Source organism: Heterocephalus glaber, unplaced genomic scaffold, assembly GCF_053883595.1.
Source record: "Heterocephalus glaber isolate CG9 unplaced genomic scaffold, H.glaber_assembly_v1.0 deba00001442, whole genome shotgun sequence".
NCBI lineage: Eukaryota > Metazoa > Chordata > Mammalia > Rodentia > Bathyergidae > Heterocephalus > Heterocephalus glaber.
In genome coordinates, this window is record NW_028258296.1 from 14,065,172 (window position 1) to 14,091,161 (window position 25,990).

Below are 25,990 nucleotides of genomic sequence, written 5' to 3' on the forward strand. Positions count from 1 at the left end.
TATCAGTAGTGGAGAAAAAGTATTGGACTAAATTCTACAGCTTTTCATGGTAAAAGCTATCAGGAGACTAGAAGTAGAACCAAACCTTCTCAACAGATAAGCTATGTACTCCATACTTCCAACAAAAATGCCTTATATGAATGGAGAAGATACAAAACTTTCTCCCTAAGGTGGGGAACAAGGGCAGATATGCCTATTCTTCATCTGTCCATTAAACTTTGAAACATAGGCCCAAGCCAAAATAGTCTGGCAATAAAATGACACAATTAGGATAGGATTGGAAAGGTAGAAGTAAAATCTTTATATGAAGATGAAATTATCATCTACAGAGAAAATACTAAGAAATCTCGAGGAGCCCCTAGAACTTGTATTTGCATTTAGCAGGATTAGAAAACACAAGATATATATAAAAATTCAGGTCTATGTATACTTGCTATAAATGAAGAATTGGATATTGAAATTTAAATGTTATGTAGGAGTACAAAGGACCTAGAAAAGTAAAAGGAAAAAGAAAACAGTGTTGGAAGACATTTAATACCTAATTTTAAGACTCCCTCTAAAGCTACAGTAATCGAGACAATGTTGGTGTAAGGAAAGACACATAGATCATTGGAATAAAACAGAGAATCTAGTATAGAACCACACATATATGGTCCACTGAGTTTGAAAGATTATTTAACATTAACATTTTATAGAACATAAACTCAACTCAAGAGCAGAGGAAAAGATAGTGTTTCCAGCAAATGCCACTAGTACACCTGGTATGCACATATAAGAAATTAACCTCAACCCTTTATTTCCATACATAAAAATAACTTGAAAGGATCTATGAACCTCAATATGGAAGACTAAATCTATAAAACTTTAAGAAGAAATTATAAGCAAAATGTTTATGAATTTAAGGTAGGCAAGAATTTCCTAGGATATAAAAAACATGATGAATAAAAGAAAAAAATTGATAAATGAGATTCCATCAAAATTTATCACTTTAAAGGACATCATCAAGAAAATGAAAAGTAGTCCTTAAACAGAACATATTTATAATGGATATAACCTATGACTAGAATATATAAAGAACTCTTACAGGTCATTAATAGACAACCCAATTAAAAAGTAGACACAAGAAGATGATAAATAGCCAGTAAAGCACAAGGAAAGGTGTGCAACACTAGAATCAGAAAAATACTAATCAGTACAATAACAAGATTGAATTATACACTCATTAGGGAGATGAAGTTCATGACTTTTTCTTTTTGTTGGATTCTCCCTCTTTACATTTAATTTCTTGTTGTGCCTGATGTATTCATTCTGCTGTGCTTCCTGGCATTGTGATCCTCATTTTCTGCTCCTAGGATACTATCTAAAATTTTTTGGAGTGCTGGTTTGGTATTCATGACGTTCCTAAGGTGCTCTTTGTCATGAATGTATCTTATTTCTCCATCAATTTTGAAAGATAGTTTTGCAGGGTACATCAATCTGGGTTGGAGGCTGTTTTCCTTTAGGGCTTGGAATATGTCACTCCAAGCTCTGCTTGCCTTGAGAGTTTTTGTTGAGAAATCTCCTGTGATTCTGATGGGCTTTCCTTTGTATGTGATTTGTTTCTTTTCTTTAACTGCTTGTAGAACTCTGTTCTTCTGTTGGGTTTCTGGAATCTTAACAATTATATGCCTATGTGTAGATTTTTTTTTTTTTGATCATGGCTATTTGGAGTCCCATATGCCTCACTTATCTGTATGTCAAGTTCTTTTCCCCTGCTTGGGAAGTTTTTTGCCATTACTTCTGTGAACAGTTTTTTTTTTATGTCATCTGCACTCTCTCCTGTTTCTTTGTTGACTCCAATCAGTCTTATGTCATTCTTCTTTGCATCATCTAGCAGCTACTGGATTAATTTCTCATAGTCCCTTACAATTTTGAAGCAATTTTTCTTTTCCTGGTCACTAATTGCAATCTTATCTTCTATATCTGAAATTGTGTCCTCTCATTGGCTCATTCTGCTGTGTAGAGTTTCAATGGAGGTTTTAATCTCTTGGAAATCTGTTTGTATCTGTTTTATGGATTCCATTTGTTCCGTATGTTGAGATTCCATCATGTTCCTCAGCTCCTCTATTTTTTTTTTATCTGTGTCCTCTCTAGATTTATTAATTATATCTTGGACTATGGGCACAATCTCTGCTGTTATCAGAGGTAATTATTTCTGATTTCATTTTTTCCAGATCCTCTCTTTTTGCCAGTTCAGGGAGTCCAGGTGATTGAGTATCAGAGTGTTCCATCTCATTTCCCTTTGGGGTTGCTGTAATGATCTGGAAGTTTTTTTTTTTTGGTACTGGAGATCAAACTTGGGTCCTTGCACTTGCAGGGCAGGTGGAGGAACCACTGAGCTAAATCCCTGTTCCCTGGATGTCTGTTTTTGAGACTTGTTTATGTGTCTTCTCATTTCGACTGGGGGAGGGGGGTGGGCGGGTTTGCTGTTGATGCCCACCCGGCTCACCTCCTCTGGGCTGGGAGCAGTGGAAAGGTGGCCTGAAAGCCCCTTCCTCTGGGCTGGGAGTGGTGGAACCCTAGAAATTTCTTAGTATTTTCTCTGTAGATGATCATTTCATCTTCATATAAAGATTTTACTCCCACCTCACCAATTCTATGCTCTTAGTTTATTTTTATTGCCAGACTATTTTGGTTTGGGCCTAGGTTTCAAAGTTTAATGAACAGAGGAAGAGTAGGCATATCTGCCCTTGTTCCCCACCTGAAGGAGAAAACATTGTATCTTTTCCATTCATATAAAACATTTTTGCTGCAAGTATGGAGTACATTTCTTATCTGTTGAGAAGGTTCAGTTCTACTTCTAGTCTCCTGATAGCTTTTACCATGAAAAGCTGTAGAATTTAGTCCAATACTTTTTCTCCAACTAGCGACAGGATCATATGGCTTTTTCCTTTCCTCTCTTAAAATGATGACTTATGGGGGTGGACCATCCAATGTTGAACCAACACTGCCATCTCTATAATAAAACCAGTTTCTGCATACTGCCAGATCTGACTTCTAAGAGTTTGTTCTGTTAAACAAATTTCTATCTATATTCATACTTTTTTCTTCTATTATCTTTATCCAGTTTTAGGATTAGCACAATGTTGATTTCCTAAAGCGAGGGGAGAACTGTTCCTTCTTTTTTCTGCTTTAAATGTTTGATATATTTCATCAGTTAAAATGTATATGAGCCTGTTGTTGTCATATAGGTAGGTTTTCAAGCTAGGAATGTACTTTATTTAATAGGTGCTATTCAAATTTTATATTTCTTCCAGAGTCAGTTTCATTAATTTGTCTTCCAAGGTACCTCATAGAAACTGTTAAATTTATTTCAAAAATTTTTTTGTAATATGCTTTCTATGTCCTTTTAAATTCTGTAAAATATGTGGTAATGCCCTCTAAATCTTGAAATTATAAGTTAAAAAAATGTATAACTGATATTGTGCAATAGGAAGAAAAGGTCTAAAGGAGTAGGGGAAGTGGGAGGGGTACGGGAAAGGAAAGAAGGGAAAAGAAAAAATGTAAGAAAAGAAAAATAAATGGAAACAAAGTCCTTGTAAATAAGGAAGGGTCGAGGGGATAAAGGGAGGGCAGGGGAATGGGGAAAAATTAAGAACCAAGATATATCATGTAAAGGTACAAGATCTCAATGATGAATATAACTGTATTTTATACCTAAAATGTACCAATAAACTAAATGGACAAAAACCTTGATATTCTTTTTGATATCAAAGGGAAAAAATAATATAATAAGAATTTATGTATTTTTGACATTAGAATTTTCAAATGTCCTTTTGTTCCTGAATCTTCCTAAATCTTGGCCTATTTATTGTGAACTATGTGACCCACCTTGGATAACTTGCTTAAGGACATGAAAAACTCTCAATTTTCTCATTTAGAAAATGGACAGACAGTAGTCAGTAAGTGCACCTGATTCATAACAATGCTGTCAGGATTAAATAAGGGACTCACATAAAATATTACATATATTTCCTGGCACATGAACATGATTTTTGTTATTGTTTTTACTGGAATTGTAGTTGAACTAGCATGGAGTTGAGGTACCTGGAAGTAAAGAGAAAAAGACATTAAAAGGTCAGTGTGATAAGTGGCAGGCAGGTAGACCCTGAAGTCATCCAGGATGAAGGCAGAGGAGGAGCAGTATACTGCCAGTTGACTGGCAGTATCTTTGCTGAACCATCCAGGGGTGGATAAAAAGCTGTGTGGTGTATTGAAGAGGGATCATAAGAGGGACATGATCCTTAAAGGACAGAGAATTTTTGTTTGCTGGAAGAAGGGAAAGGATCTGAACAACAACCTCCAGGATCAAGAAAATGCTGATCCAAACCCATAAGCCTGATATATGGGAGAATGCCTGTTCATCCCCAGAGAGGCTGCGGAGGAGGCTGTGTACTTGGGGTGCCTCCAGAATTCAGCTAAAGCAAAGAGTTGGAAGGGATAAGGATGTTGCAAAGCTCTGAGAGGAGTTTTTCTAAGACAAAACAAATAGGGCTTAGAGAGAAGGGAGCAATATAATTGGTGAATGGAAAGAAGGCCAAAGCAAAATGAGGATGGGAGTGTGGCAGAGGAGAGCTGACAGGAGGGAATTGTATTTTGGATGATGATCAAGAAAAATAAGGCTGTGAAGCACTAGGCTTCCAGAATGAATTATGTTTTGGGTTCCTATGAAGATGTAGAAATAAACCTGAAGAAATGATGAGCTATACAATGAGGGGTGAGGCAAGTTTGTGGGGTTTGGTGGCCACAGTCTCGAGGGCAGGCTGCCAGTGGCAGAGGGAGGAAGGAGGGGAATTTCTTGGATGTGTTCTTGCTTTGTCTCCATTTCCTTGGGACAATCAATGTCTACCTTTCACTACAGAAATTGCCAGCAAAGACTACAGGAAATAACAGAGCAGCAAAAAGCTCTGCCATGGTGGGATGACTGAAAGCAGCCATGGAGTGGCTAGGTGCCCTTGGATCTAGATCCCTTTTCCCTCCAAAGACCCAGAGATGATGGGGTGGCACAGTGGGAAGGCGACCGCTGGTGGTATTGCTTCTTTCCAACTCTTAAGGATGGAAACCCTCATCAGAGGAATTTCCTAGTAGAATGCTGTCAATAGTTTTATATGCCTGTGGCTATTGATCTTCCCTCTTTTTATTCCCTCTCATTTAACTCACTGGGATTGACAGAGCCAGGCCTTCTAGCTGTTCTCGTTACACAATACTGAACAGAGTAACAGCTGCTGCCTTCCAGAAGCGCACAATGTAAAACAAAATAAAACACAGGAGACTCTGAGGAAAAATGGTTTTATATGCCAATAAATGTTTTTGGCATAAAATTGTTGATGATGTTTTCTCATTAGCCTTTTAATGTCTATAGGATATGTTACTGTGATAACCACTTTTCAGTCCCCATAGTGGTAGATTGTATTCCTCTTGTTTTTCATTATCTCCCTCCTCTTTATGAGAGTAACTCAGGGTTTATCAGCTTAGTTGGTGTTTTCAAAAAGCTGTATTTTGGCTTTTTTTTTCCTTCTTTTGTCTTTTTTTTTCTATATTTTTGATCTCTGCTCTTCATTTATTGTCTTACTTTGCCTTACTTTCAGTTTTACTATTATTCTATCTTCTGTCACAGAATCTTAGATAATTGATTTTAGACCTTTATATCTCTTACGATACTTTTTATAGATAGCCCTCTCAACCTTTGCTAGTCGCTGCCTTATAGTCAATGACAGTTCAAAATATGTTATGACAGTTATGTGAACATTTCTGTTCTGCTGCCATTCCTTGGCCAGGCCTTACTGGCTTACATTTGAGAAATCTTCCACATGTCTCAGAGGGAAGACTCTTCACTCTTCTCTCTTGACTTGAGCCATTAACATACCATGTCTATGTATTTGGTGAATGCCTTTGGGAAAAAAGGATATGGCTGGATTCATATTTGTCTGTATCTAAGACTCCTTTGATCCTAATTCTTCACATACACAATGGTGACTTGGTTCATGAATACTTTTGTTTGTGAACAATTTGGTTCACAAACAGAAGTGTTTGGCAAAATTTTGTTTTTGTTTGAGAACTTTTGTTTTGTTTGTTCTGTTGCAAACTGCATTGGGTGATGAACATGACAGCAGCCGTCTCTCTCACATGAACATGAACATGGCTGTCTTTTCCACAACTGTGGAACAAATTAAGTTCATGAACTGAGGCACCACTGTACTATATGTGCAATTAAATGTTTGTTAAAAGTTTAACTGGCTCATCAGTTATCTATCATCGTGTAACAAACAAAAGAGTGACTTGGCTTAAAAACATCAACATTGTTAGGGGTTGTGTCTCAATTCTCCCTAAAACCTCATGTGATCATAGGTGCGTTCTTTGGGAGATGATTGGATTATAGGGTATTATAGCTGAGTTGCTGTTAGGACATGAGGGCTGGTCAGAAGAGGCAGGTCATTGGGTGGGGGAGACCTTGGCTCTCTGCTTCCTGGCCTCCATGAAATGAAGAACTTTTCCTCTGCCATGCCATCTTGTCTTGGAGTCAGCTGGCTATAGATTGAATATGAGCCAAAATAAACCTCTTCTCCCTTAAGTTGTAGTATTTTATGCCAGTAATGAGAAAAATGACTAAGATAGATTTTAGTACCAGCGAAGTTGAGTTGTTGCTGTGATGCCACCTGACCATGTGGTTCACAAGCCTTTGGAAATGGTTCATGGGAGGAGTTTGGAAAGGTTTAGGGTTGCTGGCCCAGAAGAAGCCCTATAATTCTGTAAGCTGAGTTCAATGGGAGATTCTGGTTGGAGCTCAGAGGACCAGAATGCTGATAGAAATCCAGACAGTAAAGACCAGGCTCAGAAAGTTTCAGTTGTTTTAACTGGGAACAAGAACTCTATTGGCATCTGGACTCCAGACCATATGTGTTTTGTTCTGGCAGAAAATATGTCTACATTTTGCTCATATCCTGAGACTTTGTAGGTGACTGAGATTTAGGGTGGTGGACTAATTAATCTGGTGGAGGAAATTCCAAGGCAGCCCAACATTCAGTCTGTAGCATGAGTATGGTTGAAGGGTTTCAGCTAGCTTTACAATGAGAATTAAGAGCAAATGGCACAGCTGAGTGATTTCAAAAGTTTTGAATTTTATGAGAAAGGAAGCTCCTATAAGGTTGGGCCTATAAAACTGGAGTGGAGGAGAGCTTGGTTGCTGAAAAGACTAGCATTAAAAAAAAGCCAACCAATAACAAATGCTGGTGGGGCCATGGGGAAAGAGGAACACTGCTCCACTGCTGGTGGGAGTGTAGACTGGTGCAACCACTGTGAAATCGGTGTGGAGATACCGCAAAGAACTAGGACTGGAAGTCCCATTTGACCCCGCTATTCCACTGCTGGGTATCTTCCCCAAAGAATTAAAAGAATCATACCACAGTGATATATGTGCACCCATGTTCATAGAAGCACAGTTCGTAATAGCTACTTGGAAACAGCCCAAATACTCATCAACTGGAGATTGGATAAAGAAAATGTGGATTTTTTTATAAAATGGAGTACTACTCAGCCATAAAAAACGAGAAATTAGAGACATTTATTGCTAAATGGATGCACATTGAGGCCATACTCTTAAGTGAAATAAATAGGACACACATGTGTAAATACCGAATAGTTTCTCTAGTGTGAGAAACTGAAACTGTAAATAAGGACTAAAAGGTATAATAGATAATGTGAAATAGGAAGAAAAGGGGCAAAGGGGAAGTGGGAGGGGTGGGGGGAAAGGAAAGAAGGGAATGGAATTAATATGAGAAAATGAAAAAAAGGAAACAAAGTCTTTGTAAATAGGGAGGGATGGAGGGGTTGAAGGGAGGGCAGGGGAAGGGGGAAAAAATAAGAACCAAGAGAGTATGTAAAGGTGGATATCTCCAATGATGAATGTCAGTATATTGTACACCTAAAATGTACCAATAAAAGGATATACAAAAAAAAAGCCAAGTAATGTACAACAGGACAATAGGAAGGATGCCTTGAGGGCATGTGAAGAAGCAGCAGCCTCATTCTTTGTTGGCTCAAAGTTGCCAAGGTGAAGACTTTGTGGTGAGAAGACAGCCCCAGGACGTTGTGCCCTAGAATGGCCACTTAAGGGATTGGTTCACAGTGCTCAGCCATCCCGGCATTCAGAGACCCCTGCAGCAGTGAGCCAAGCTGTGAGAGTGAAGCTGAAAGTGCAGTGGAGGGAGTTCAAGAAGTCAGGAACCTGGATCATCTGAGGAAAGCCATAAGGCATGAGCAAAGCTAGTGCAAGAAAGGCCATGTGGGCTACAACCATGGGCGATATCTTAGCTGTGGGGTCACCCAAGACTTTTGGAGTTCACATCTCCCTTTACCTTGCCCTGTGTGCTGGACATGTTGCTACAGGATTTAATGTTTGCCCTGTTGGATTTTGGCCTTGGTTTGGTCCCCTTGATTGCTATCCCCTTGTTTCTTCCTTTTAGAATGGGAATGTTTATTCCCTACCATTGTGTGTTGGCAGTGTTTAAGTTTTTCTTGATATTTATAGCTAAGATTTTGCCTTAGTGTCAGGAAATTTTGAACGTAGACTTTTCAGCAATGCTGAAACTGTTTAGGACTTTGACAACTCTTAGAGATGGACTAAATGCATTTTGCATAAAGAAATGCACATGGGTATTTTGGAGGCCAGGGGCAGACTGTTATGGCTTGTATCCAGATGTCACCCAAGAGCCTCGTGTGATCACAGGGAGGACTTTTGTAAAGTAATTGAATTATAGGGGTTTTATAGTTGGCTTGGTTTTAGGAGGTGGGACCTGGTCAGGAGAGGTCGGTCACTGTGGATGTGACCCAAAAGGTTACATCTCCCTTCCCAGGTCCTCCTTTGTTCCTCTACTTCCTGTCTGCCCTGAGGTGAGCAGCTTTTCCTCCACCATGTTTCTATGCCATGCCATTCTGCTTTGGAGCCAGCCTACTGAAGCCAAGAGATAGAGGAATTTATGCAGATAGGGCACAGGTCCTGAATAGTTAATTTAAAGTAAACTAAAAGTCAGGGCCTAAGTAAACTAGCATACCAAAACAGACTATGGGGCCTAATGAAATGCGAGAGACAAAAGAACAGGTCCATAACCAAATGGAAGGAAGTAAAATACAAATGAAGCAGCCTGCTTTTCAGATCGCAAGGACCTATCTGCAACCAGGACCATCCCTGCTTTCTGTTAAATACACTGGTCCCCAAAACTATATAAAAACACAATAAACTGATACATCTACAATATCCTTAGGACCACCCCTTTTCTTTTATTTTTCTAATAAACACGAATTTGGCCATTTCCTACCACTTGCTGTTTGCTGTTTTGTTGGTTTCAATCTTCATTGCCCTGAAATAAAGACCCGAGAGCAAGATCAGGTTATAGATTGAAATATGAGCCCAAATTAATCTTTCTTTCCTTAAGTTGTGGTGTCAGGTATTTTGAATCAGCAATGAGAAAATGACTAAGACAAACACTCATCATGATTCTGAGAGATTGGTTGGGATAACTAACGTGGTTGAATTCAGATGGTAGCTGAGCTGGGTTGGAAGTTCCAAGATGGCCTCTTGTGTGTTTAAGGCCTTCATTTTCTTCATATTCATATGATGTTTTATCTTCCAGGGCTCCTCTGTATGACTTCTGAATCTAGATGTATAATCTGAACTTCCTTATATCATAGCTGCTAATTCTAATAGAGAGCATTCCAAAAGCCAATGTGTGAACAGTTCTCAAGGGTCTGCATGCATCACTATTCTGCCTTAACTAAAGCAAGTCACATTTTTTTAACTGTATATCCTTTTATTGGTACATTTTAGGTATACAATATAGTGACATTCATCATTGGAAATTTGCACCTTTACATAATCTCTCTTGGTTCTTATTTTTTCCCCATTCCCCTGCCCTCCCTTCAACCTCTCCACCCCTCCCTATTTACAAAGACTTCATTTCCTTTTTTTCATTTTCTCACATTAATTTCATTCCCTTCTTTCCTTTACCCTACCCTTCCCACTTCCCCTTCCCCTTTGCCCCTTTTCATCCTATTACACATTATCTATTATATTTTTTAGTCCTTATTTACACTTTCAGCCTCTCACACTAGAGAAACTATTTGGTATTTACACGTGTGCCTTATTTATTTCACTTAAGAGTATGGTCTCAATATGCATCCATTTAGAAATAAATGTCTCTAATTTCTCATTTTTTACGGCTGAGTAGTATTCCATTTTATAAAAAAACACATTTTCTTTATCCAATCTCCAGCTGATGGGCATTTGGGCTGTTTCCAAGTTTTAGCTATTACAAACTGTGCTGCTATGAACATGGGTGCACATATATCACTGTGGTATGATTCTTTTAATTCTTTGGGGAAGATCCCCAGCAGGGGAATAGCAAAGTTAAATGGGACTTCCAGTCCTAGTTCTTTGAGGTATCTCCATACTGATTTCCCCAGTGATTGCACCAGTCTGCACTCCCAACAATGGAGCAGCGTTCTTCTTTCCCCACAGTCCAGCCAGCATTTGTTATTGGTAGATTTCTTGATAGTAGCTATTCTTTCTGGGGTGAGGTGGAATCTGAGCATTGTTTTCGTTTGCATCTCTCAAATGACCAGTGATATTGAACATTTTTTCATATGTTTGTTGGCTATTTCCGATTCTTTGTTGGAGAAGTGTCTGTTCATTTCAGATGCCCATTTTTGGATTGGGTCTTTAAGTTTGAGAGGTCTGATTTTTTAAAGTTTTTTATAGATTTGAGATAGTAGACCTTTGTCTGAGGGACCACTGGTGAAAATTTTTTCCCACATTATGGGTTGTCTCTTTGCATTGCTGGTGGTTTCTCAAGCAAGTCGCATTTTAACTTAAGAAGGTTGGTTTTTGTGGGCCACCAGAGTAAGTTTTTCCTATTTTCTTGAGATCTATGGTGCATTCTTCTTTCTTCTGCCATTCATCAAGGGATGAAAACAACTATTGGTATGTACTCTCTTGGAAAGAGATATATTTTTCTTATATGGTCCTTTTATCTTTCTTTGTGTTTTCAGCTATCTGATTAGTATAGAAACAAAAAGAAGAGCTATGATTTTGTACATTCTCTATTTATTTTTAGGGTTAGGATGTGAACCAAAATCTCCTACAACTTTTTGTAACCAAACCTTAAGTAGGACCAATGACCACTATTTATATCTCGTACTTTCTGACCTCTATCTAATACTTTAAGACCTATAAATTTCCTGCTTAAGCTAAGTAGGTGATCTCATCTACTGATGGTGCAGAGGAAACAGTCAATAGAGGAGGCTTTACGTCAACTTCGTGTTACCAGATCTATAAATGCAGCTAATATAATCCAATGTTATATAAATAAGCAAATATACCTTATTTCCTTACCACTAAAGGGTAACTTTAACTGGAAATCTCTCAAGTTCTACTTTATTTGCACTATTTCTACTTTGTCCTCAATTTCTCTCTAGATAGTTTTTGTCTGGATAGTCTCTAGTTAATTAAACCTGTGCTGGGAACCATTCCTTGGTGTTCCTGTTACAGTTGGTGCTTTCTTCCTCATTGATGTTATGAAATGGATTGCATTTACCTGTGTCTAATCTGTCCCCACCTCAGCGCGCACACACACACACACACACACACACACACACACACGGCCATGCTTTCCATGATGCAGCAACTCTGGCTCTACCAACATTTCTATCCCCAGCATCAAATACAGTGTTGAATACACAGTGTGTACAATTACTGTGTTAAATGAATGGGCATGCAAATAACATATCTCTCATTAAAATTAGATATATACATACATTTATATATATGACAGACAGTAAACTGAAAAACAAATACCATTTGAAACAGTATATGAAACAGATATATTAAGAATTTAAAATATGCATTCATATATTTATTAGCAACATACAATAAGATAAGAAATCATATAAATAAGAGCCAGTGGAAATGATCCAGAATACAGAATGTGATATTGAAATATAGTGCTTAGGAGTTGGGCTATCAGCAAGGATGTGGCAGAGAAATGAGTGGAGAAGATAAGGTTGAGGAACTTATATAGAGGGAGCAGGATAGAACACAGAAGGGAAAAGTGCAGTAAAGTCTAAGTGATATGAAAGGTGGAAATGTAGTATACATGTCCAGTTGATAGGATTTATAAAAGAAGAGGATAAATATTTGAAGAATAGTGTTAGTTTCTCATTATTAAAAAGAAAGATCTCAACATGAGATCATACAGGACTAAATAAGAGAGATAAGAAAATTTCCACGTCCAGATCTTAAATAGTGAAATTTGGGAACACTAAAGATAGAGGGAAAATTCTAAAAGCTTCATGAAAGATTAGTTTTCCACAAAGGAAAATGAACTGAATTGATATACATTTTCCGACATCAACATTAGCTATCATAAAACAATGAAGTAGTTCTTTTAAGTTTTTGAAGGAAAATAACTTTGAACTAGATTTAAAAGAAAATCCAGCTAATACAATGAACCAGAGTTAAGTATCTAAATAATATTAATAATGGCCTACAAGAAGAAAATTAAAGAGTTATAACAGTGAGCTAAACCACTTATGTTGACAGAGCAAGGTAAAAAGGTTGATAACTTGAATGAATCAGTAAGGATAAATAAACAACTCTTTTATTAAGAACCATGACAATAAAAATGAATATTTGCATTTTAAATTAGTGGAATAAAAGTGATTTTATCCAAAAAAGGGAAAAGCGGAAATACAAAAAATAGAAAATTTGAAATAAGTTGGGTAAATCTGAATAGAAAATAAATACCTATTTAAGCTCATCAATTAAAAATATAAAATCTTAGATTAAGAAAACACAGTCCAAGAATATATGTTCTATATCAGATACATTTAAAATAAAAGACCAAGTAGATTGAGAACAAAAAGACGAAAACCAAATATTGCAGCCATCTGAGTCAGAATAAAGCTAAGGTAAATATCTTAATAATTAACAAACTGATACAGGTGAAAGGGAAGCCAAATAAAGAAAATATAATTACATAAATACAGATGTACTTAAAATTTCACATTATAAAATAACAAAACTTTAGGGAGAAATAAAAATTACAAGTTATAATTTTAGTACATATCCCTTAGAAATGATAAATTAGTTAAAAATCTATTTGAAAAGCCTAACAATGGAATGAATAATCTTATTTTATTAAATATACTGAAGATAATACACTCATTGAGCAAAGTTCAGTCTTAACTAAAAAAACTATTACAAAATATGTCAATAAATCTCAAATTTTTAATAATAGCTATGCTCTTTGATCTCAATTTGTTAATTAAAAATCACTAAAATATAGCTTAAAATGAAACAAAAACATTCTAAAGCCCACTATATATTTGGAAATTGTACAACATATTACAAAATAACTCTTGGATTAGAAAGGAAACAATGGAGGAAATTTAAGAAACACTTAAAACTCACTGGTAGTGAAAAAATTGCATGTTTATGAGGCCTGATATTTAGCAAAGTGCTAAATAAGTAGTAACTTCTTGGGAAATTTACAGGTTTAGATAAAGCCAGTAGGGAATAAGAGATTTTAAAAAAGACAAATTAGCATTCAATTCAGTAAGTGGAAAAAAGATCAAAGGAACAAACTCAAGAAATAAACTATAAGGACATAACAGAGATGAAATAAATAAATAAAACATAAGAAATATAACTAGAAAAATTTCTGAAATAAAATTTGTTTCCTTGAGAAGTTTGACAATCTAATTATACCTTGGACAATACTGAGGGGAGAAAGAGTTACAGAGACACAGAACAAAGAAAGGTACATGTGAAACCTCCATCTCTCTATTCATGTGCCTGTTGTGGAAGAGAGATTGTCTGAGATGCACAGAATAGTTCATCCTGTTCATCTAATTATTAAAATTCTCTGCTAATGTTGCTCTTCAATCAGCAGTCATAGGGGGACATTTGAAAATACGTATCTTTCTATGTATCTTTCTGATCTTTCATAGAATTTCCAGTAGTGTTTCCTGTAAATGTATATTGCTGCCTTTGCCAATTGAAAGAAAACTGCTTTACACCTTTACTAGCAAGTAGAGTGGTGCTTTGGTTCATGAACTTAATTTGTTCCACAAGTCTGGTCATTAACTGAATTGGTTGTGATTTGAATCAAATTTCACCATAAGGTTCAATGCCATCAGGTGTGGAGTTTGCCAATGGAAGCAAAATTTTGCTGAATGAACTGAGGAATCACTTTATAAAGAAAAAAATAATCTGACAGATCAGTAGTTAATTCCAGAGGTTTTACTGATTGGCTTCAGTAAACAAACGATATCTAGGAAAGCAATTAGGTTTGAAGTCACTGAGTAAGTTCATGAAAATGTATTGCTATTTTCATGAAGACGTCTGACTTCTGTACAGATTGAATGGGGATGGATAGAAATCACTATCTGTGTATCCTTCAAGTCCTTTATGATGTAATTAATTTCTGCATCTCCTCCAGATATAGCAATATGAAAATTAACACAGTAGCTGCTGGTTTTATGTCCCCGAGTTACCTAGACAGTTTTGATGGACACTGCCTTTAAGGCTGAATCTCATTTTTTTTTTTTGCTGCCATTCAACATTTGTGTATTGAATGGCTTCTCTGTCAGCAGTGTGATGATGTCTGCTTTGATCTGAGATGAGGAAAAAGAGAGAAAGATTTGGGCAGACTCTTACTACCCTCTTGAGGTGATGATTTTACAACACTTACACTTTCTTCACATGGTTCCTGATAAAGGCAGAGACTCTAAGAACTTTCCACTAACCAGATCCCTGACCATCTGATGAATTCAATTCTGGGAGTTATGGGAAGTTGAAAATAAATACACACTAAAGAAAAGTCACACTGAAATCTCACATTATGCCCACAGGTCTCAGCCTTTTCTCCATGACTCATATGTGTACATTTCCATCTGACTTTTCTCACCTTTTAGGGGAGTTTGGCAACTTTATTCTAGAAATTTTTGTGAGCCAAGATAGTTTGATGGGGTAATTTATACCCAATAAAGCCTCCTCAGATGTGACTAGAAGCTCAGTTAAGAATGTTGAGCACCAGGTTTGAAGAATTCCTTTCCCTCCTGACCCAGGCCAGTCTAGTATGTTTTGCTGAAACATCCATGCTTCCCTACTCTTCAGATATCTATAAGAAGGACAAACTCTTTGTTTGAAGATAAAATCCCAAATCACATGAGCCTATCATTTTCACTTTACCACATTTTTCTTTTTAAATTGTCAAGACTCCAACCTCTTCCTTCGCTTTCTTTTAAGTTAACCTATAATGCCATCATTTCAACTGGGATTCAGCCGCTCTTGACTATAAACCCTTGCATCCCCAGAATACATCCTTGCCTCATCTCTCCACAGGCTTCATTGGTCCCAGCCTTTTCTCCAGGACTCACATCTATACATTTCCATCTGACTTTTCTCACCTTTTTGGGGAGTTTGGGGACTTTACTCCAGGTTATCTGACATTGTACATGGGTCTACTCTCAATATAAAAATATCATTCATTCAATTAATCTAGGTTGGCAGCCACTGAGCAAATAGCACCCTCTGCTCCCCCACACTATGTGCAGTGTTTCTTGGTTTCTTGAAGGCCAAGATAGAAATCAGTTCTTTTTGTTTCTTACCTTAGCTTCTTTAGTCACAGGGCTTTTAGCATTTTGACTTACAGAGTCATGACCACTTCTATTACTCATGTCAAATCTTTTTGTTTTAAAGATACATTTTGTGTCAGGGTTTTCAACTCTTAATATTCGTTGTTTGAAGTTGATGCCTTTATTTCTAAGTAAATGAGGCAATATTGGATAAGCACCATAACAACTAATGAATTTTAATTCCAAGTTGTAAAAACTGTTGCCAACTTGATGCAGGTTAATTTAGGGGCCTTCAGAGGTGAGTTTGGATTTCAGTGCTTAAAAATGTTCACTATAAAATGGAATAAATCTATTATCATTTTCTCATTCCTCAGGTGACACTGTCACCTCTAGCTTTGGTACTTAAGATATGGCTCATAAAATTTATAGGTATAAGACTAATTGACTTTTAAACTTTTTGAGAGGGGCACCTTTAGAAAAGCATCTAATTGGAGTTGAGAAATGTAGATCTAACCCAAGTGATGCAATCTAAGGCCTCAATATGAAATTTTAATAACAAGCCAATCATTATATTCACACTTACTTATATGACATTTTAGATATGAGTCACTCAGAGACAAAAGGCATTAGGCAAAGAAACATTCTCAAAAGGTGATTGTGGATTAGGGTATACCTTCTTACAGGAGTGGGGGTAAATGTGATAATCTATGAACATGAGTCTTAAAATGTTTTTAAACATGGTACTGGAACAGAAATCTGGAATAGCTAGTTTACAGCTACAGAGAGAGTGCTTGCTTTGGCATCACATGCTAAAATTGGAATGATACGGAGAAGATTAACATGGCTTCCATGCAAGAACGACACACAAATTTGTGAAATGTTTCATATTTGGGTGTGGTGGTGCACACCTATAATTCCAGCACTCTGGGAGGCTGAGGCAGGAGAATTATAAGTCAACCTAAGCCTAGGGAAGTTCAAGACTCAAAAAAAAAATTGCTGGGGATGCAGCTTAGTGGTGGAGCATGTGATTACTATGTTCAAGGGTCTGGGTTCAGGCTCTAATTTTACAGGATGAACAAACACAAAAACAATCAATCATCAATCAATCAATCAAACAAAACAAAGAGACAATAAAACAGAAAGACAGGGTTCCTTTTCCACAAAACATATTCCTGGAGTTAGGCCCTATGACTATAAACAGGATCAGCTAGAGTACAGACAGAGCTCATCAGAACTCTTGCATTTTAGTTGGACTCCTTCCTGCCCTCATAGTGTCACAGACCAAGTCATAGTCACAGACCAAGTTGCTCTTGATAACCTTGGATCAATACCCTACTATCTCCCTTATCTCTCAGTTTATTGGACAAGGAATCCAACGTGGCCAGGAGGCAGTCTCAGCTTTTACTTTCATGGAATAATTGACGTGTCACTTAGTAGAAGCACTTCTCTTTGGGAAGTCAGATCTCTAAACCAGCAAGGCTGAAGAAATGGAAAATAAAATTTTTCTAGTGTATCATTAGAGATAATGGTGAGAACAGTCATTTCCATCCCTTGATGTTTGGACTCATGAATCATATCCATGGGAAGAACAGGATCATATAGGGGTATGTTAGCCAGCATTCCACCTCTGTGACAAAATACTTGAGATAATCAAGTTAAAAGAAGAAAAGATTTGCTGTGGTTCACAGTTTACAAGGTTTAGTCCATGGTCCATAGGCCTCATTGCTTTTGAACTAGTAGCAAGGCAGTACATTATGGTGAGGGAGGATGTTTAGCTCATGGTGTCTGGGTGTAAATATCATATTGTTTCTTTGGTGTGAGAAACTGAAAGTATAAATAAGGACCACAATGTGTAATAGATACTTTGAAATAGGAAGAAAATGTTCAAATGGGAAGGGGAACAAGGGAGGTGGGAGAGGGAAAGGAAGGAAAGGAAAATGAAAACAAGAAAAGAAAGGTAAAATGGAAACAAAGCTCTTGTAAATAAGAAGGGGAAAAGGGGATGAAGGGAGGGGAGGGGAATGGGAAAAAAATAAGAAAATAAAAAGCTAGGAAGAGTCTGGGATCCCAATATCCCTTTCAAGAATATGTTCCCAATGACCTGACTTCCTCCTACCTGGCTCTACCTGGTAATGGTTCTGCCACCTCTCAACAGTAGCTGAGTAGTGATCAAGCCTTTAACACAAGGGCCTTTGGGGAACATTTCAAACCATAGTAAGTATTCATTGCTTTGAAGAAATGCTACATCACATGAGAGCCACAAAAGGCTACCATTTAGCTTGTACCTAACTGCCTTCAAAAGACCATCCCACAGCCCCATCAGGCCACCAGCTTTAGAGTGAGGGGGCAAATGTAAGACTGTTGAGTCCTGTAAGCATAAGCCCACTGCCATACTTCATTTACTGTAAAATGAGTTCCATGGCTAGAGGCAATGCTGTGTGGAGTACAATGATGATGAATAAAACATTTTTTAAACCCGTGGATTGGCAAAATCATTGAGGGTCAGAAGGGCAAATTTATATTCAGAGAGCTTATTCTAGTGAGACAAAATTCTGGCCTTTCCTTGATAGAATTACTTCAAGGCAATTAGCTGACTACCAAGTAGTTGGTTAGTGCCCCCAGTGAATGGTAACACACAGAGGGCTTAGTATTCGCCTCTGCTGTTGGTGGGTTTGGGATTTCTGCAGCTGTTGTAGGTAAACAGGCTTTGGTGAATGAGAGTCCATATTGTTGAGTTCATGTAAAAACTTCATTGTTTTGTTGATGTGTTTGCTGCGGGGAAAGAGATTGCCTGAGATTGTTCTTTGTTGAGCGTTCATAGGGGACACAAATACTTTACATCTGGTGCCCATTTTCACACCCCTCCAATGCCTTATTCACGTTTTATCTAATTGTATTTCTTTCACATTAGGACTGTAAAATTGGCTCTGCCACTTGACAGACAACTGCTGATTGTCTTCACTAACAGGTATAGGGATAAAGGCATTTAATCAGTACCTGCATACTGAAGATGTACTGATTTGCTACGGTAAGGGAACAATACCCACAATAGCAGTAGAATGTGGAGTCTCCACTTGATTAAGCTAATAAAAACACATCATCATTTTCCGAGATCCATCTGCTTCTGTATGGGTCACATTGCAGGAGTTGAATGGGGACGTGGAAAGACTCACTACCTGTGAGTCCTTTAAAATACAAACAGCCTTTCCAGACATTCAGTATTATTTTTAGGCATTCATTTATTTTTTGGAGCATAATATCTCTCATTTCATGGGACAGAGATCCAATGGCGGAATTCTCTAAGTTTCTGATAATTTGTTAAACTACAGATCACAGCATGGCTTGGAAACCCACAGGGCTGCAGAATAATAAGTCCCAAGACCAAACTCCATTAATCACTTGATGTATTTTAGCCCCCCAGTCCCTTACTGGTAGACCTCAATGACATTTGGAATCTCCAGGAATTGATGCTGATAGAGAGCCAGTGTCCAATAATCCTGTGAAAAATCTGATATTTCTCCTTAATCATAGGTCCATTTGGAGAAGTTTAAGAGGAATATTTACAGTGCCGATTTTAGAAGTGTAGCAAGGTCTTTCCTTAAGGGGTCCTGGCTCACCTGACATATATGCAGAGGTCATATATAGTTTTTATTTGGATAGATAGAACCCAGGACCTCAAACATGCTAGGCAAGTGCTATACCTATAAGCTACATCCCTAGCTATAAATATATATGACATATAAAAAAGTGTTATCGAGATATATATCATAAAGGTCATAATTTAAAGAGTACACAGTTCAATGGTTTTAGTATTTGTAGAATTACACAATGCCACCATAATCTAATATCAAAGCATTTCATCTCCTCCAAAGAAGGCTTATATCTATTGGTGAGTAATCTTGATTACCCTCTCATTTTTGCCTTCACTGTCTTTAGCCTTGGGCAAACACTAACCTGTTTTGTATTCTATAGATTTGTCTATTTGGGGCATCTCAAATAAATGTGGTAATGCAATGTGCAGTTTTTTGTGACTGATTTCTTTCACTGGACATAATATGTTTTGAGATTCATCCATGTTTTAGTTTTCAACACTTCAATTTTTTATTGCCAGTTACCATTCTACTGAATAAATACATGTTTTTTTTCACCAGTTGAGGATATTTAGGATCTTTCTATTTCATGGCTCTTATTAATAATTCTGCTTTGGACCTTCATGTACATGTGTTTTATGTGGGCCTTTGTTTCACTGTTCTTCAAAAGACACCATCAAAAAAGTGAAAATACTCGGCACCATGGCTATGCTTGGAAAATGGCCTTGCTGTGGAAAATAGCCTTTCCACATAAAAGTTCCAGGGGCCAGAGCTGAGGTCTGGAAAAGAGGCTGAAAATAGAATGGGGATAACAATGGAAAATTAGATCAAAAGTCAGAGCATAAACTACCCAAATCACTGCTGACAGCTACACTATGCAGGTACAGGGGGATCTTCAGGGGACACGGAAAAGGCTAACACAGGCCACAAAGAAATCTACTCTTGAAACAGAGCAATATGGAACTGGACCTATAATTTAATGCTTTTTTTGCACTGCATGCCAGATCTAGGAACATCAGCCAATTCCAGGGAAGATTCAAAAGAACAGTGTTACACACACTATACTCAAACTGCCAAAATCCACAATCAAAAGAAAATCGTGAAAGCAATAGGAGAAAAACAGATTACATAACAGAAGACATCTCATCAGAAACTGGCAAGCCAGAACATAGTGAAAGGATATACTCATAGGACTGAAGGAAAAAACTGACAGTTAAGAATCATATATCCAGCGAAGCTAAACTGCAAAGGGAGAGTGAAATGAATACATTTTTATGTAAACAAAAACTAAGAAAATTTAGAGCCCACAGATTTGCACTATAAGAAATGCTAAAGGAAAAATACTTCAGAGAGCAACTTGAATCTACAGAAAGAAATAAAAAGTCATCCAAGTGGCAAAGCTACAAAATATAATATTAGGAACATATAACATCAGAATGAGATGAGTAGCCAGATTGTTAGTTATCAATTGCATAGCACTATAGCTAACAACTGAAGATGCATATTGTTTTCAATTGCTGATAAAATGATCATGAAGAAAGATTATAGGATGGATTTTATACAATATATTCTCTGGGAAAATGGAATTAAGTTACAAATCATCAAGTCTAGAAAAGACTCAAATATCAGGAAATTAGACAACTCAGTGTGTGTGTGTGTGCGCATGTATGTGTGTGTTTGAATACACACTAGGGACAGAATCCAGCACCTCACGCATGTAAGGAAGTACTTTACCACAAAGCTAGGCTAACCCTTAAACAATTTACATTTAAACAAATCTGGATCAAAGAAAAATTATAAAGAAAATTATTCAATATTTTGAACCAATGATAATAAAAGCATAACACATTAACATTTTGGGATACAGCTAAACCAGTAGTTACAAGGGAATTTTAGTCAGTAAATGCTTATGTTAAAAGGAGCTTTGATCAGGATATTGATATCATTTAGTGTGGCTATTTACTTAGAAGTGGAACTGTCAGATCATACAGCAGTTTTAATGTTAATATTTTGAGAAACCTCCATACTATTTTCAATAATGGCAATGCAAATTGACATTTTCACTAAGCAAATACAAGGGGTTCCCTTTTGTCAGCCCTCTCACTGACATCTGTTATCTCTTGTCTGGGTTTTGTTTCTTTTTTTGGTGGTACTAGAGATTGAACCTAGGTCCTTTGCACTGAACTATATCCCTAGGTCTTTTTAAAATTCTTTATTTTGAGAGAAGATATTGGTAAATGGCTAAATTTCTTAGGTTGGGCTCAAATTTGTGATCTTCCTGCTTTGGCAACCCACAGTGCTGGCATTACAGGTGCAAGCCACCACACCCAGCTTCTTTTGTCTTTTTGATAGTAGCCAGCCCAACAGGTGTGGCACAATATTTTACTGTGGTTTTGATTTGCATTTTCTTATGATTAGTGATGTTGAGCCCCTTTTGTGTACTTATTGGCCATTTATATGTCTTCCTTGAAAAATGTCTATTCAAGTTCTGTTCCCATTTTAATTGTGATTTTTTTTTTGGCTACTGAGCTGTTTGAGTTCTTTAAATTTTTTGGATATTAACCTTTTATCATATATACTGTTTGCAAATATTTTCTTGCATTGTGTAGATTGTTTTTCAATTTTCTTGGTTGTCTCCTTTGCTGTGCAGAAACTTTTTGGTTTTATGTAGTTCTGTTTGGTTATTTTTCTATTAGAAGCTAGAAAAGAATAGCCAATTACACTCTAAGCAAAAAGAAAGGAGATAATAAATATCAAGCCATATGTCAATAAAACTGAAAATATAAAACAAAAGAAAATAAAGGAAACTAAATTTCCTCTTTGAAGAGAATATTAAAATTGAAAACCTCTAACCAGCCTGGCCAGAAAAAAAATCATAAATTGCCAGTAGCAGGCATGAAAGAAAGGAAATCACTACTGATCTTACAGACATTGTGAACGACTTTATACCGATACACTAGAAACTTAGGATAAATAAGCAAATCCATTGAAATTAAAAACCCCACAATCTTGGAGAAAATATTTGTGAATCACATCTCTGATAATGTACTTGTCAAATATACAAAGATACAAATAATATAGAAATAGCTCTTATATTTATTTTAATAATAACAAAATAAATAATTGAATTTAAAAGTGGGAGAAGGATTAGAATAGACATTTCTCCAAAGAAGATATGTCAATGGCTATTAAGCACATGGAAAGATGCTCAACATTGTTAGTCATTAGGGGGATGCAAATTTAATCCACAGTGAGATACCCCTTCATGCCCACTCTGAAGGCAGTAATACGAAAGACCGTAACAGATGTCGACAGAAATGAAAACCCGGACACATTTCTGGTGAGAGAGCTTTCTACTGATGTGCTGTAACATTGCTAGGACTGTACTCTACAGAGTGCAGCTTCTTGAGAAAACAGCATGACATTTCCTTGAAATGTTAAACATAGAGTTAATATCTGACCCAGAAATTTCACTCCTCAGTGTGTTAGTATTTAATCAAGATAGCTCTTTGAGTGACCTGTTTGGTCTTTCTTTCAATGCCTCTTGAGATCAATTGAGTTCAAGGAAAGTGGTTTCAGCCCTAGAGGCCTGTTTTAAATGTCAATTATATGAAGGCTAAAAATTTGGAAATTTGTAAAGTATTAATAAAAAAGATGAAGAAAAGTAGTTGTTTTTTATACTGACTCCAGTGGGATATGAGATTCTGTAATGTACATATTTACTGGCACTAGATTATAATAGAAGTCAAAACTATGTAATAGCAATAGTGTCATTGAGTATAGAAACTGGTATGTGTCTTTCAGGGACAAAATCCCTCTGCAAAGAGAGGTGAATTTCAAGATTACTTTATGAGTGAGCAAGTGTTCTTTTTGACATTTCAGATATTTCTTTCTGTGGTTTTCATAATTGTCTCCATTTTTGGAGGTTGCATTCCATAACACCAGTAAATATTTTTATGTAAAAACTAAAAATTAAAAATTAATTATTAGAGTCAAATAGTTATTCTAACTATTTGTTTTGTTGGAGGGGATACTAAATTAATGAAAAATAATCATATATATATTTAATGTTGTATATTTAGATGTTCTCATAAATCATTATGGTTTATATATAGATATTCTCGCACATGAGGTTTTGGAAAAACCATAGGTTGGGCTTTGGAAAAGTGATTGAATAACAGGAACATTATAGCTAAATGTGTTGCTAACAGATTCTCTACTTACAAATGAAGACATGCTTTAGCTTTGCAACAGCTCTTATGTGAAATTTAACAGAATGTCTTAGATTTAAAATTAATTGGAGAATGTTTTTATTTGTTTAATGAAGCAATATATTTTGTAATGAGATTCTAGTTCACAGTTATTTCTTTAAAATGTTTGTTGACAGAAATTAGCTAATAATAAATAACCACACATAGAAAAAGACTGGTCAGCTCAGCATATGGATTCACTGAAGAGCTCTCTAGAAAAAGATGAAGTTTTATAAAATTCTCAGGTACTACTTGAGATATTGTAGAAATGAGATACAAGAGAAAAAAGAACTTATTCTTAAATTAACCCAAGACAAAAAAATTTTCTGTGAAATTCTTTGGAATAGTGATATAGAAATATTTCTCTCAAAGAAGGGCATCAGTAGAAAATGTAAGGTGATGGAATGGTTAATATGTGTTACCCAAAGTGCAATATGTAACCATTAAGAATACACTTTTTGCTATTATCTGTTTTTTTCTTTGCAAGAGAGACATTTTTTGGTCTATATTTTGCACTCTGAGTAACTATTTTTAAAATTATGTTACACAGTGTATTAAATATTGTTATTCTCTTGTTATGAAATTTTATTTTTTTTCATAAAAATGTTAAAGTTTGTTAAAATACATTGTCCAAAGCAAATGTGTAATACTAGGCATCTAATTTTTTACTTTTTTTGGGGGGGGGAGGACAAGGTCTCGCTTTGTAGTTCAGGCTGGCCCTGAACTCACTATGTAGCTCACTCAGGCTGACCTTGAACTCAAGGCAATCCTCCTGCCTCTGCCTCCCTAGTACTAGGATTACAGGCATGAGCCACCATGCCTGGCTTATTTTGAGATTTATTTTTTAGATTTATTTTTATTCTGAGATTTATTTTTTAGGAAATAAATCTCAAAGTCATCTAGATTCTATTAAACTGAAATTGCTCACGCAAATTCTATATACAGAAATGCATGTATTTATTCCAAAAATAGATCTATTAATCCTTATCTAACCCACTCTACTTCTTTCCCTCTATATTTCTTCCTTTTCATTCATTCTTCCTTATTACTCATCATCCCCCCTCTTTGCCTTCCCCTTCCCTCTGGTCCCCTCTTCTCTCCTTTCCCTCCTGTCTTTATTTTGCTCTACTTCTTTTTTTTAGTTCCATTTCTGTCTATGTCTCTCCCTTTCACCTGTTCTTTCTTCTTCTGTATTTTCTTACTTTCTCCTTTTCTTCTCCTCTTGTTCTTTTCTGCCTTGACCTCAACCTTTTCATCTCCCATTCTTCACTCACCTTTCTCTCCCATTTGTTATTCTTTCTCACCTTTCTTTTCCTTTTCTCTCCAGTTATCTTCTGTCTTTATTTGTGCTGATAATGCTCCTGGGACTCTATTTTATGAGGAAGCCTGATCCACCCGCTTATAGAAGTTTTACTGGAGAAAGTGCAAGAGGATGAATAAAGCAGAGGTGACTTTCCTGAGGACAAATATGCCTCCTAAGACAAAAATCTTTCCAGTGGATAGAGTTGAGAACACAGACTTAGTCCAAATGCCTGTAACTTCATATTTAGAGAGAACTGTGTAATTCTTACAAATTTTGAACATGAAATTTTAAATATTTTGATAGTGATAAAATGAAGTAAAAATGTTCAGGACAGTAGGGGAGGGATCTCAAAAAGTGAGTTTTTTTCAATATTTTTTCCATTTTCTTTCACCAGTGCTAATCTTCAGAATCCATTGCTAAGCTATTGCTGCTCCAAGTTCATCAACATATTCAAGTGGCTTGCTTGTGTTTTTCTTTCTCTTACCTACAGCTCCTCTGTCCTTTTTCTCACTCTTCATTGCTTAGCTATTAATTCATTTCTTGCAGTCTGAATTAACTTCATCAAATAAGTGGATTTCTCCTGACATTGTGATTCCATAACTATTTGCACATACATTTTTTTTACAGTGCTAATTGTAAGTAGTCTCTCAAAATTGGAACTATGTCTTCTACATTTTTTTCCAGAGTGGACAAATCATGAAGGAAAGAACTCATATTCATCCATTCACATGTATGTATGGAGCACTTACTATATATAGGAACTGGGAGAGGCATCAAATCTACATTTGTACAAGGAAGTCAGGAGATAATTTTTTTCTCAAAACTAGTGACTTAAGTGGTATCACATTTTTTTCTTGAAATACTCCACCTAGATCTCAGTGAAATAGCCCCTTTGTTTATTAACTGTTCTTTTCTTATGTTCTTCTTTTCCCTAGAATTCATGTTTTAGTCTATATACTCTGGGGACAGAGGATAAGCTCAGCCATAATACAACCGTGAGTCAGTGTCCCTGGGCCAGATTTGGTGGCAATTCAGGATACATTTTTCTCATAGGAGACTCCTTGATTCCCTAACATAGACTTCTGTCAGGTCCACCATACACAAATGAGTTCTAAACACATCCTGAACTGTCCATATCTTTCCCAAAATTAGGAAAGTCTTTTGCTGTTATTTCATTG

General features: G+C 36.5%; 1 protein-coding gene and 1 non-coding gene across 2 annotated transcripts in view; both read left to right on the plus strand.

Annotated features, from left to right (window-relative positions):
* The window catches only part of Gipc2 (GIPC PDZ domain containing family member 2), a 438,776-nt gene that overhangs the window by 246,976 nt on the left and 165,810 nt on the right, over nucleotides 1–25,990 (plus strand). The gene's annotated exons all lie outside the window — the stretch shown is intronic.
* Nucleotides 16,457–16,561, plus strand: LOC147827611 (U6 spliceosomal RNA). The gene has a single exon (XR_015452137.1). It is a non-coding gene; the product is annotated as a U6 spliceosomal RNA (small nuclear RNA).